The sequence below is a fragment of the Megalobrama amblycephala genome, linkage group LG1 (genome assembly GCF_018812025.1).
Source record: "Megalobrama amblycephala isolate DHTTF-2021 linkage group LG1, ASM1881202v1, whole genome shotgun sequence".
Classification (NCBI taxonomy): Eukaryota; Metazoa; Chordata; class Actinopteri; order Cypriniformes; family Xenocyprididae; genus Megalobrama; species Megalobrama amblycephala.
This window is the reverse complement of record NC_063044.1, coordinates 62,814,249-62,828,223: the sequence shown is the minus strand read 5'-3', so window position 1 is coordinate 62,828,223 and position 13,975 is coordinate 62,814,249. Positions and strand designations below refer to the sequence as shown.

The window sequence follows — 13,975 nt, the reverse complement described above, 5'->3', positions numbered from 1 at the left end:
AGTCTACATTTTCCCAGCATGCTTTCCAGTGCACTTATATCTCACCCCATTAAACCTATCTAAACCTATGGGACTCGTTTTAGCATGTCTTGTTCTCAGGGGTCCCCCTTCCTGATCCCCAACTGGACAATCCCGGGGAACCAGAACAGGACGTGACAGGTCAAAGACATGCTGTCAGGGCAAAGGTCAGGAAGCAATTATGGGTGGTTAGAGGAGGTGGGATGGCAGAGACTAGACCGGCTTTGAGTTTTTGAGTGGCTCGGCATGAATGGTGGATCATTGTTAGGGCGCTCCATAATCCCACCAGCAGCATTTCGATTAAGGCTCAGCACTTTGAGCTCCAGTCTGTGATTTAGAAATCAGAAAAATCAACAAGTTAGTTCAATTATGTGTTATATTGGTGATTCAGAAGGGCAAATGTCAAATTTGAATAATGCTAGTTTGTATTTAATTTGCCCATGTGAATTGATTGACATGAGTGTTAGAGAAAAACTGTTCCTCATTTTGATGCAGCAATTGTGCACTTTAATAATGGAAAACCCCTATCCAAGGGGGAAATGTTAATGTCCTTCTCATTACAAGAGAATTCATATGAAAATGATTATGAAATAGTTCAGATTGAATAAAAACAGGCAAGCATGTGTGCATTTAATTGACAGGGCATAAAAGCTCAGATCTGTGATTTCCATGACTAACAAAGACTGTAACCAGGCATCATAAGGAAATAATGTTGAAAACCCTTTGAACTCTGCGAACTGATATTTTATTCGAATCCTTCGATAGAGACAAAGCAAGAAGATTAATCAATGTATTTGTGCCACATGCTTTTTATGCAGCACCAAATTGCAAAAATACTATAGTTTCAAACATTTCCCGTCTTCTATTGTTTGGACACACAGGCACTCACGGCATTGGTTGAGCAAGTGCTGTTGTGTCCCGTCTAGTCAGGCTGCTCAAACAAACTCACTGCTTTGTACAACTTAATCTTTCTCTTCCTGTGGCTGTGTTAAGATAATGTTTATTGCTGGCTGTCGTAAACCTGAAGCACAGAAGAATTACAGTCAGCAAATCTAATTTTCTCCAGTACAGTATATATAGAGTAATATTTAGAGTAAAGTTCACATATTTTTATGTTTTTGAAAGTCATATGCTCACCAAGGCTGTGTTTATTTGATCAAAAATACAGTAAAAAATGGTAATATTGTAAAATATATGACTACAATTTAAAATACCTACAACCCGAATTCTGGAAATGTTGGGACGTTTTTAAATTTGAATAAAATGAAAACTATAAGGCTTTCAAATCACATGAGCCAATATTTTTTTCACAATAGAACATAGGTAACATAACAAATGTTTAAACTGAGAAATTTTACACTTTTATCCACTAAATGAGCTCATTTCAAATTTGATGCCTGCTACAGGTCTCAAAAAAGTTGGCACGGGGGCAATAAATGGCTGAAAAAGCAGGACATTTTGAAAAGATTCAGCTGCGAAAACATCTACTAATTAAGTTAATTGATAACAAGCCTGTAACATGTTTAGCTATAAAAGGGATGTCTTAAAGAGGCAGAGGCTCTCCAATCTGTGAAAGAGTGCATAAAAAGATTGTGGACTACTTGCAAAGGCTTTGCAAATCTCATCATCTACGGTGCATAACATCATCAAAAGATTCAGAGAAACTGTAGAAATCTCTGCTTAAGGGACAAGGCCAAAGACCTTTATTGGATGCCCGTGGTCTTCGGGCCCTCAGACGACACTGCATCACTCATCGGCATGAATTGTGTCAATGACATTACTAAATGGGCCCAGGAATACTTCCAGAAACCACTGTCAATAAATACAATCCGCCGTGCCATCTGCAGATGCCAACTAAAGCTCTATCATGCAAAAAGGAAGCCATGTGTGAACATGGTCCAGAAGCGCCGTCGTGTCCTGTGGGCCAAGGCTCATTTAAAATGAACTGTTTTAAAGTGGAAAAGTGTTCTATGGTCAGACGAGTCCATATTTGACATTCTTGTTGGAAACCAGGACGTCGTGTCCTCCAGGCTAAAGAGGAAGGAAACCTTCCAGCATGTTATCAGCATTCAGTTCAAAAGCAGCATCTCTGATGGTATGGGGGTGCATGAGTGCATATAGTATAGGCAGCTTGCATGTTTTGGAAGGCACTATGAATGCTGAAAGGTATATAAAGGTTTTATAGCAACATATGCTCCCCTCGAGATGTTGTCTATTTCAGGGAAGGCCTTGTGTATTTCAGCAGGACAATGCAAAACCACATACTGCAGCTATTACAACAGTATGGCTTCATCGTAGAAGAGTTCGGGTGCTGAATCGGCCTGCCTGCAGTGGAGATCTTTCACCTATAGAGAAAAATACGTCAAAGATGACCACAAACTCTTCAGCAGCTGGAAACCTATATCAGGCAAGAATGGGACCAAATTTCAACACCAAAACTCCAGAAACTGATAACCCCGACGTCTGCCCAGACGTCTTCAAACTGTTTTGAAAAGAAGAGGAGATGCTACACCATGGTAAACATGCCCCCGTCCCAACTATTTTGAGACCTATAGCAGGCATCAAATTTGAAATGAGCTTATTTTGTGCATAAAATTGTAAAATTTCTCAGTTTAAACATTTGTTGTGTTATCTATGTTCTATTGTGAATAAAATATTGGCTTATGTGATTTGAAAGTCTTTTAGTTTTCATTTTATTCATATTTAAAAAACATCCCAACATTTCTGGAATTCGGGTTGTAATTTCTAAATAAATATATTTTAAAATGTAATTTAATCCTCTGATGGCAAAACTGAATTTTCAGCAGCTACATGAGTGTCGGATGAAAATTCAGAAATCATTTTAATATGCTGATTTTTTCACCCCAGGATTCTTTGATGAATAAAAAAAATCAAAATACAACATTTTATTATTTGAAGTAGAATTTTTGTAAAAGTTTAAGTAAAAGTCTTTACTGTGACTTTTGATCAATGTTATGCATTTCACATTCATTTACAAAAATAGTTTTTCATTCAGAATATTTCTATAGCATGCACTTATATTCTTCCATTTTCTGTGATTTTTGTGCAGCTCTGTGAGATTGCAAGATAAACCTGAAGGACCGAGAGAATGAAAAAAAGAGAAACATTTCTATATAATCTGGATAAATATGGTAGTTCAGACATCAGACAGGAGGCCAGAACACACGCTCTCAAACACACAAACAGAGGATTTCCAGAGCATTTGCATCCACCAGAGCGTAATGGTTGAGTGGAATTGGTGTGCTCCCTAAAGGTTACATCAGCTTTGATGAGCATCAGTGAAGCGGGCAGCACTTTCAGACAACCAACTCTTCACTTGGAAACTTCTGAAACATCCATAGATTGAAATCTATTGATCTCATGGCTCACTACAGTATGTCTTATCCAGTTCACATGCCTGAATGCTGCTTTCAGAAGTCAGATGAAACACAAAGAATATGATTGATGCAGCTTAAAAGGGGCTCTTGTAAGCATAGGGAAACAGGAATTCATATTATTATTATTATTATTATTTGACTGTATAAACAACTTAATGCTTCATGTCCATTAAAAGAGGCTGATTTGAACTAATTGGTCTGTTGATATTAAGACAGTGCATTAACATAGAAGTTTGTTTGACTAATGTAATTTCATTACAGACATGAACTCTCCAGAGAATGACTTTCTGGAGTAATTCATCTAGAGAAGGCATCCCTATCAAAGCATCTGATACCAGCTTCTCCAAGCTGCAGTGTTCACTCTTTGTTAGAATGGGAAGAGAAGGACAAGGAAGAATAGCATGATGAGATCGGGTGTTATTGGGGGAAGGAAGGAAGGAAGGAAGAGGAAAGGAAAAGAACAGTGTCAGATGAACTCTGATGGATATTTGATATGTTACCCTTGCGACCACCACTTTAGCCCCGATACTGTGTTGTGTGCTCTCTGTGGCCTCCGACTGACCTCAACATCAGTATCTCCATAAACTGAGAGTAGCCTCCTCTTGTCTTCGACTTCCTCAATGAGAAATCACAAAAAAAGGTCTTGAATTAGTTGTCCAGTAGTTCTAATTGTCTTCATAAGGACAGACAGATGTTGTACAATTGGACACAATACTGTATTATTAACACTTTTAATAAAACAATAACATTATTTAAAAACTGGCTCACCACCACTATTAGACTTACGGCCATATGGGACCATTGGTGGCTCTTTTCTAAAAGAAAGGAAAAAAGAGTCACACTGTGTTTTCACATTAAACATTGAGCTTGGCAGGGTTAACATAAGTGCAAACAAGATGGAATACTGACTGCAAGAGAAAAAATTACAAAATAAATAAATAAAAGCAGTTAGCATTTCATAATAAATATATTCATTTTTTTTATTCTTTTATGTCATTTCCATTTTAAAGGTTATAAATTGATTTGAATTTTAGTGAGTCAAATGATCCCCAAGCAAAACTTGGTGAAGAATCTCTTGTTGGCAAGAACAGAGGTAAGACATTTCTTGTAGTTTGTCACCAGGTTTGCATACATCTCAGGAGGGATTTTGATCCACTTCTCTTTACAGATCCTCCCTAAATCCTTAAGGTTTCTTGGCTGTCACTTGGCAACTCAAAGTTTCAGCTCGCTCCACAGATTTTCTATAGAATTAAGTTCTGGGGATTGGCTAGGTCACTCCATGACCTTAATGTGCTTCTTTTTGAGCCACTCCTTTGTTGCTTTGGTGGGATATTTTGGGTCATTGTCATGCTGGAAGACACAGCCATGACCCATCTTCAGTTTTCTGGCTGAGTAAAGGAGGATCTCATCCAGAATTTTACGGTACATGGTCCCGTCCATGGGCCCCTCAATGCGGTGAAGTCATCCTGTACCCAAAGCAGAGAAACAGCCCCAAAGCATAATGTTTCCACCTCCATGCTTGACTGTAGGGATGATGTTTTTGGGGTCAAAGTCAGCATTTCTCTCCCTCCAAACACAGCGAGTCGAGGCCAAAGAGTTCAATTTTGGTCTCATGTGACCACAGCACTTTCTCCCAAGCCTTCTCTGAATCATTTAGATGTTCAGACGGGCCTGTCCATGTGCCTTTTTGAGCAGGGGGACCTTGCGGGCACTGCAGGATTTCAATCCATTGAGGCGTAGTGTGTTACCAATGGTTTGCTTGGTGACTGTGGTCCCAACTGCCTTGAAGTCATTAACAAGCTCCTCCTGTGAAGTTCTGGGCTGATCCCTCACCTTTCTCAGGACCATCCTTTCCTCATTAGGCGAGATCTTGCAGACAGAGGGCAAATGATGCTTATTTTGTATTTCTTCCATTTCTGAATAATCGCACCAACAGTTGTCTCCTTCTCAACAAGCTTCTTGCCGATGGTCTTGTAGCCCATTCCAGCCTTGTGCAGGTCTACAATCTTGTCCCTGACGTCCTTTAACAGCTCTTAGGTCTTGCCCATGGTGGTGGAGAGGTTGGAATGGAAGAGACAGATTCTGTGAACTTTCGTTTCTTTTATACTCATAATAAGATGACATTAGGAGATAGGAGTACTTTCTTACAGTGACAGGACTAATCTGTGTTCCACTTGAGCTTATAACCAAACTGTGGGAGCCAGAATTCTTGCTGGTTGGTAGGGGATCAAATACCTACTGAACCTCAAGTCAATTTATAACCTTTATATAATGTGTTTTTTCTGGATTTTTTGTTGATATTCTGTTTCTATCCATTAAAATAAACCAACAATAAAATTATAGACCCTTAATTTCTCCGTAAGTCGTCAAACTTAGAAAATCAGCAGGGGATCAAATAATTGTTTTCCCCACTGTATATTAGTGACCAAAAGTGATGTCTGGCTTAGGAAAATTGGCTTCTGCACACTTTATTCAATTGTTTTTATAAATATTTTGTATGCATGCTGAAAAGTTGTGCCTGGAGTATAAAACTAATGTACGTGTTCCACATTTCAATTGTATCATTTTTCATGACACAATTAAACATCATTTTTAGCCAAGTGGTCATACCAAAATTGCACTCATTATTCCCAGCCTATAATTCAATAAATGATGATATGAAACTAAAAATGATGAAACTATGTGGCATGTTTTAGTTATATTATTTTGTGGGTTTTAGTGAAAAGGGCCAGATGGAAGGAGCTGTCCTCTGCAACCAAAGTAGGACAAAATCTGGTCAATCAGTTTTGGATATTGCTCGTGTGCAGGATGTGAATGGTCACAATGTCCTTATTTCAAAGTATCGTGAGACCACTACCATGCAGAATGTAAAGTGCTGTGGCTGGTCAAGGAAGACTAGTGAGCATCAAGGAAGACTAGTGAGCATTTTGACAGGAGGATAAAAATCACCTGAATGTGGGACCACCTCAAAACAGCTTCTTAAGGCCTGGATGAGACCTCCAACCTCCAATTTCATATTGAACAGCTATAAGAGGCTGGATTGAGAGGTTGTGTTCCAGTAAAGAAACAACAACAACAAAGAAGACAAAGAACTTAAGGAATGGAGTATGGAAGTTTGAAGCTGCATTCTGCAGTTGGACAAGTCAAAACTGAACAACCTATTGGATGGTGTCTGGTATGTTTGTATGGGACGACTGGAGTGTTTTAATACCAAATGCATGCATGGTGCCTTTGAGCACGGCAGGGGAAACATAATGGTATTGGGGACACATGTCTTCAGCAGGTGTTGGAAGGATCTACAAAGTTGTTGGCATTTTGAAAATGGGAATCCTGCTGAACACAATCTAGCAAGAATGAAGGATCTGTTTTGAGATCAAATGTGTATTTAACAACATGATAATGATCCCCAAAACACTAACAATTCTTTGTCACTGTGACAACAGAACAAAATCAGGAAGAAAACACAGGATATGAAAAGTCCTAGTGAAATAGTGAAAAGTCCTTGAAAACGAAACCAAATCATTGCCTTTGATTTGGTTTGTTCTTTCCTCATAATTAAATATTAAAAAAATCTAAAACAATTTTTTTTTATACTGTTGATGGTTTAATCAAACATATAGGGTCATTAAAATCAAATATTACCTCTGGACATCACCTTTGTATCATTTTGTAATTTTGTATATTATCCATTAAAAATAATAGTGATATTTGACTACATGCAAACTGATATTCTAGAATATTAAAAAATAATAAATGTAATGCCAATAAAAAAATATTTATTCAAAAATTATATATATATATGATATTTTATATATATATATATATATATATATATATATATATATATATATATATATATATATATAATATATATATATATATATATAAAATATATATATATATATATATATATATATATATATATATATATATATCAAAATATAATGAAATTAAACTACCAATGTTAAGCGTTGGTCATTTTCTGCTTTAAATTATATCAGTAGTAAGTAATGGAGTACCAAGCCAACAGTACCATCCTATTAGATGGAGTCCTGAAACATATATATCGCACACAGTTTTGTTGTGTTGTGCTTTGGAATAAGTCCTGTTTTAGTCATGTGATTGATTGTGTGTTGTGTGTAATGGTGTGTGTAAGTTTGGCAGAAAGACTTACCATGTCCATGTTCTGTTCCGCCAGCAGGGGGTACGGAGACCACAGACACGAACACACACAAGCTGAGACCACACACACATGCATATTTGCACAGATAAACAAACACACATGCACATGGGCTAAGAAAGTCAAAGTCGCTCATTTACAATAAATAAATAAATTAAATAAAACAATAGAAAAGAAGAGGTTCACAAATAAACCTGAAGTGGAAATAAAGAACAAAATACAAGAAAATGATATAAGAAAATGATATACAGTGCATATCAGCTGTTCAAACATGATGAGTGTGACCTCTGGCCCTGACAACTTCTCACTTCATCTCCCACTACGCCTTTCACCTGACCTCTCACCTTTCATATTACATGTGTCACAGGGGTCATGAGGTTTATAAAGACAAATGTCCCTTTAGACACATAAACACAAACACACAGTAGTTCATTAATTTGCTTTATAAATTGATTTTATGTTAATAATCTTTTCACTGATAATATGCTGGACCACAAAGCCATTCTCAGTGTGAGAAACCACTTTCAAACATCTCACCTTTCCTGTCCATAAACAGTCAGATACACACACCTTCCACAGATGGTAAATAAAATCCCATCCTGTATATTATCCTGACATATTTGCGTTATATGTACACAGTGCTGATTCTCTGTAAGACTAATCATAAATAATGCAGTTGAAAGGTTTATGCTCCATTGTAAAGGGGTCAGCCTGTTTGATGTTGCATCTTAATGCATGTCTGGCTGCAATCGAAAATGATGACCTGGAGGGACTGCAAAAATATATATGTGTGTGTGTGTGTGTGTATTCTCCTTATGGCTCAGATTGGGAGTAAATGGTCCGGAACACAATAGAAATGACCGATTCGAAGAATTACTAGGCTACATGTCATGCGTGAACTTTCAGGAATAAGATATCATGAGCTCTGTAATAAAAACCTTTATCCAGTCATCAAACAGAGGCTGAATAATTAGTCATACACAATGGAAGAGAAGTTTAGGATAATGGATTGTAGCAATATGCTGAACTGATATAACCCTAGAAGAGGCAGTATAATCATTTGCCTGACTGAAACTCAAAAGCTCTGCTATCTGTTACTAATATTTATGACTGTTATCTTCTCCTACAGAGGTTCTCAACTGGTTTTGATTCAGGACTCAAGATTTTATACACTGGATATCAAGTGGTGACCTTAAACAAAAGTAAATGTGACTGTATTTTTCGTAGTGTGTATAAAGAGGTAATACTGGGACCATAACATTTTTTTTTTTTTTTTTTAATAAAACCAAGTTAAATCAAAGTGTCATCAAGTTTATGCATCTTTAAACAACTTTTATATTGCAACAATAATCAACAATAACTAATAAGAATATTTGGTTACATTATATTTTAAGATGGCATAGTTACATACTTACTTAAATAAGAACGGAGTAATATTAATGTACTGGTTAGGGTCAGGGTTTTGTTTAGTTACTTGTAATTATGCATAATTAACAGTTATTACTATAGTAAGTACATGTGTAACTGGTTCACCATAAAATACAGTGTTATCAAATATTTCACAACAAAACTGTTGTCCGGCTGCTATTACTATTAATAATCACTTTTTGTTTGTCAAAACCTTACACTGATGGTCACAGAAATGGAGGTGTAGCTTTATTTTATTTGTTAAAAATGTTTTACTAACAGATCATTTTGTGTTTCATGTAATTTCAAGTTAACATTGATTTAGACATAATGAAAAGTGATGTCTAAGTGGGTGAGTTGTTTGCTTTGCAATTAGTCAGTCAATTTTCACCCATTTGAAGCATTCAGGAAAATTTGAGCACCTGTTCTGAACATCACACCGATAGATGGGTGTTATCCTGTTGGCAGCATGATCGGCCATTCACAGCGATCACTTTTTGCCTGATCACAATTTTTGCCTGTATTCTGCCATTACCCCCCCTCACACCATGTTTTTAGGATGAGAACGCAATAAATCTCAACTGAGGTGGCCAGAAATGTGTCTTCATCAGCATAAATAAGAGCAAACCACATGTACAGCTAAAAATACCACTGCTGCACTGATTTTCATTATTGTGCCATCTGTGTAAACCACTTTATTTTGCATGGCAAAGCAAAAGAGACACAGAGTTTCATCAGGCTGCGTGTAATCAATTGCAGTGACTGGATGAACTTGTGTTTGTGTGTGTGTGTGAGAGAGAGAGAGAGAGAAAGCTGAAATTGGGACAGTTATAAAGATTTAGAAGTGCTGAAAAACACATAGGAAAGCAATGATGAGACTTTGATGGGTTCATCACTTACCAAATTCCTCCCCTGTACCTTTCGATCTCTCTTCTTTCCTTCTCTTTTTCAGATATGGTGTGAGCCTAGAAAATGACAGCATGAAAAACAGCTAGAATAAAAGAGAAGGTAATGCATGTGCTTTTAAGGTACTCTCTCGCTCTCCTACAGCTTGGCTGGACTCCACTCAGACACACACATGTAGTTTGTGAAAGAAAGTATATTCATCAAGTTTGAATCCTTTTCTTTTTCAGTAACCAGTCACAGGTGATGTTCTCTCTTATGTGGTGGGTATAAACACTCACATGCACATTTTTCTCTCTCACCAACTACAAACAACACTCCTCTTGCACACATAAGTGTTCACACTAACTACATTTACATGCACAAGTTTTGCCCTGGTATTCACCCACTCAAGATTTATTAAAAAAATCGAGGTTTCAAAGAGATTTGGATATATCCAGTGAAACTGACAATGAAACAAAGCTAGTTAAAATGTATGCAAATGAGCACTGATAGGTGACAGCACTCAATAGGAATGGAGACTGTGATCGGACCTCTCTAAGTGGCTGCTTACACGACACCATTTTCAACTAAAAACGGAAAAGTTTTTATGCGTTTTTGCCATTAATTTACACGACAATAGCGTTTTGGTGGCCTTTGGATACCATTATCATCATGATGGCATGCACATGCATATTACGTGTTTAGTCTGTCCACCTTATTTTTCAATGCGGAAATAAGGTGTTTTCTGTGAATGTGCGAGACTTCCGATTTAGACTTCCAGACTTCCGGGTCTGACCCCCCTAATCAAGGCTTGATCACCCCTGAAGAACAAAATAAGAAGTTTGGGGGGTCAAAGAAAGTAGTCTACCTGAAATATAAAGTTTTACCTATAAATATGAAAATTGTGCATTAAATTTACAGTAGATTTGTTCATGTTACATCATATTTATAGTCATTTTCATTTACGTGAGTAGTTTTCAGTGCTGAGCATTATAATCAATCACACACATTTTTGTTGAGTTTAGCAATGCAATGTCCAATCAGAGGCGTTGTGATTCACAGAATTCTGAATCTGAACTCACGCAAATTCTCTTTTATCATCATAAACAACAAAATACAGAAAAGATGCAAGTATTCATTTTGCAGTATAGACAGTTTCAGAGTTCTTTGATCGCTTTCTTAATAGCTACATTTCCTGTTTGAATAACCATTTTGTTATTTATGCTACTGAAATAATCAATGTTAAGTCTTCTTTTACTAATCGGTAAAAATGTTTATAAGCTTTTTACCTTTTGCAATGTAATGAGCAGCATTAAACAGTAGGCCTATGTGTAAATAAACATAAATGCCATGTCAGATGTCAGTTTAGTCATTTGCCCGGATCTGTGTGAACGGGGATTGTTTTGATAAGGTTGTCATCTGTACAAAGATAAAACTTACTACATCGTTGTCCTATAAACGTACCCTAAAAGAGTTAGATAGTGCAGTGGAGTAGGAATGTCTATGAGCAACCAAAAGGACAAGCTCCAGTGATTTACTGCACTCACTCATCGCATTGGCACTGAGCCACAATGTAGGATGGGACACGACCACTATATTTTGCTGCTGGTGACCCCTTTCTGTTGCAGGTTTGCAATAACCGGCATCATGTAGTCGGCATGCTTTAGATCAGTCTGTCATATGGATGGAATCAAAAAAGGCATAGCTTTCCGGGTGAGAAAACTCCACATCTGTAGTGTGGATTATCTGTAACAGACAGGCAACACTGGAAGCATTTTTGTCCAGCCTGGAGAGTATTCATCTTTAGCTATTTGAGTTGGGAGTGTTAAACATTAGGAAATTCTGTTGTACATATTGCAATAACAGTCTTAATGTTGCTTATAGACAGTGTCAGCTGATTGTTTAATATAACCTGCTCTTTCCCCCGTCTAAATATAACAACGAAACCTCTCGGCAGATTCATTAGGCTCAACCTGCGGGACTCACAAACTGCATTTTATGAACTGATGATGCACATGAACGTATAATCAGATGACGCCACAAGCGCAACCCAGAAGTGGGCAACGCTCCCATATTCACAACTTTTTTGAGCTTTGACAGTTTAAACGTTTGTAATCCATATCTGTCATGAGAACAGACCATCGGCCTGAAAGAACTGCGTGCACCCATTTACAAAATCAATATGTGAATAACAACAATGAAAAACGTCTTTTTATATTCGCAAGACAGTCCATCAAGTAATTGCCAATCTGCTAACACTCCCTCAAGTTTTCTTGAGTTCCCTCATATGATGCCAATTAAAACTGTGTTATGTTTTATTGCTTCTGCTGTCAATTAACTCTGTGCTTCCAGCATGAAACAATGACTGTTTGAATAATATTAATAAATGTATGATTTCCAGTCTGATATTTCACACTATGGTCGTTGATCAATTAGTGGACCATCCTGATTTGAAAGAATCCTATTTTTTTCATGCCAAATTTAACACATATATGTTGGCTAAATGGGTTGTGAGTTTTCCTTTTTTTTTGCTGACTCATGATGAAGCAGGTAAATTGATACTGGAGCCGTGACAGATGGCAGACTCCTACATTCATATATATGTATGTGTGTATATATATATATATATGTGTGTGTGTCGCCGTTTATCTATATTTACTGACTGAGATCAAATGTAACGGCCGTGTACTATTTTCAGTTTAGGCATGCGGTGCATGTAATCTGCTGTAATGAGAGTAATAGGTCTCCATCTGGACACACTTGTCCGTTCTAGGGGTGAGAGTTTTTTTGAAGATACAAGACAGTAATGGAGGGTATTCATAGATAATAGCTACATCATTAAATATAAAGCAGGATAATACTATATACACATATTGTCTATTCTGTTTGCAATAATTCATCAGTGATAATAGCAGACCCATATGCTATTGTTAAAAGAGCCAAACGATACCAAGACAATTACAATCAATAAAAATGGTTCAAATAAAAACTGTGCATTATCATTATACATTGTTACTTTATGTCTCTGACTCTAAGGAACATCAATATATCCTGGCAGATTTAATTTGATCCTGACTGGATTAATTAGCCAGGCTGAATTAATTCCACTGGCAGAATGAAAGAGGCTGATCTTGCTGTCTTCCTGACTGCTCGCTTGTTATCCATCGATCACGAAGCTCTTTCTGTGATGTCTTAATTTCAGAGAGTGAGTTAATTCAAGTGTGTGCATGTGTGTATGTGTGTGGTTAAAGGGGTGGTCGCCTTCGACAGTGTAGGATGTGGATTTATCGATAAATTAACAGATCGATGAAGAACTGCTTCCGACTTGCTATATGATCTCAGTGATACCAGATCTATTGTAACTTACACTTAAGACTTCAAAACATCTACTATCCCTCTATCCAGATTGGAAAAGTGAGGATGATGTTGGACTTGAATCCAAACTTCTTAGCTAAAGACATGCAATTATATTTCGCAACTTAAAGATGAATTATTGCAATTAGTATAATTCTGTTTTCATTATGTGTTCATTAATAATTCATGTCATGTCCTAATGTTCAATTTATAAAGCACCAGGCTATATAAGTGAATGCAAACTCCTAAGTTCATCTTATGTTTAGCTATATACTTTATGATGTTTTCTATAGAGGTATTATAAATGGATCTGTTCAAAGATATAAATATATTTAAATGAATATATACATTATACCACACTAATTGAGACACTCATTATTTTTGTGCCAGAAAAAAAACTTGCTCCGACTAGACCGATAGAAAGTAGTTTTCCTATCACTGCCAGTGATAACAGATATTCAGAGTCGTTCTTAACAATAAAATACATGGTCAGTTCCTGAACCCCCATCCCAGTGTCATTTGATCTTAAGATGTCAGTTGATGCCAGTCAGCAGTCTCTGTGAGTCTGACTATTGGAAGACCACTTTAAGAAAGGTCCTGCTCGGCTTTAATGGATTGGTAAGCTGATGTTACAGGTCTAGGTTACTCTTAAAGCTTATATCAGCACAAAAGATCATCGCTCCTCAATCTCAGCACTTTCTATCAGGGAAAAAAAATAAAAAATCACAGACTT

At 36.9% G+C, this 13,975-nt stretch overlaps 1 long non-coding RNA gene across 1 annotated transcript; it reads right to left on the bottom strand.

Moving 5' to 3' along the window:
* Positions 1–2,835: 2,835 nt before the first annotated feature.
* Positions 2,836–10,286, bottom strand: LOC125278670. Its single transcript, XR_007187233.1, has 3 exons — positions 9,904–10,286; positions 7,591–7,652; positions 2,836–4,231 (listed from the first exon to the last, which is right to left on the bottom strand). It is a non-coding gene; the product is annotated as an uncharacterized LOC125278670 (long non-coding RNA).
* Positions 10,287–13,975: the final 3,689 nt, after the last annotated feature.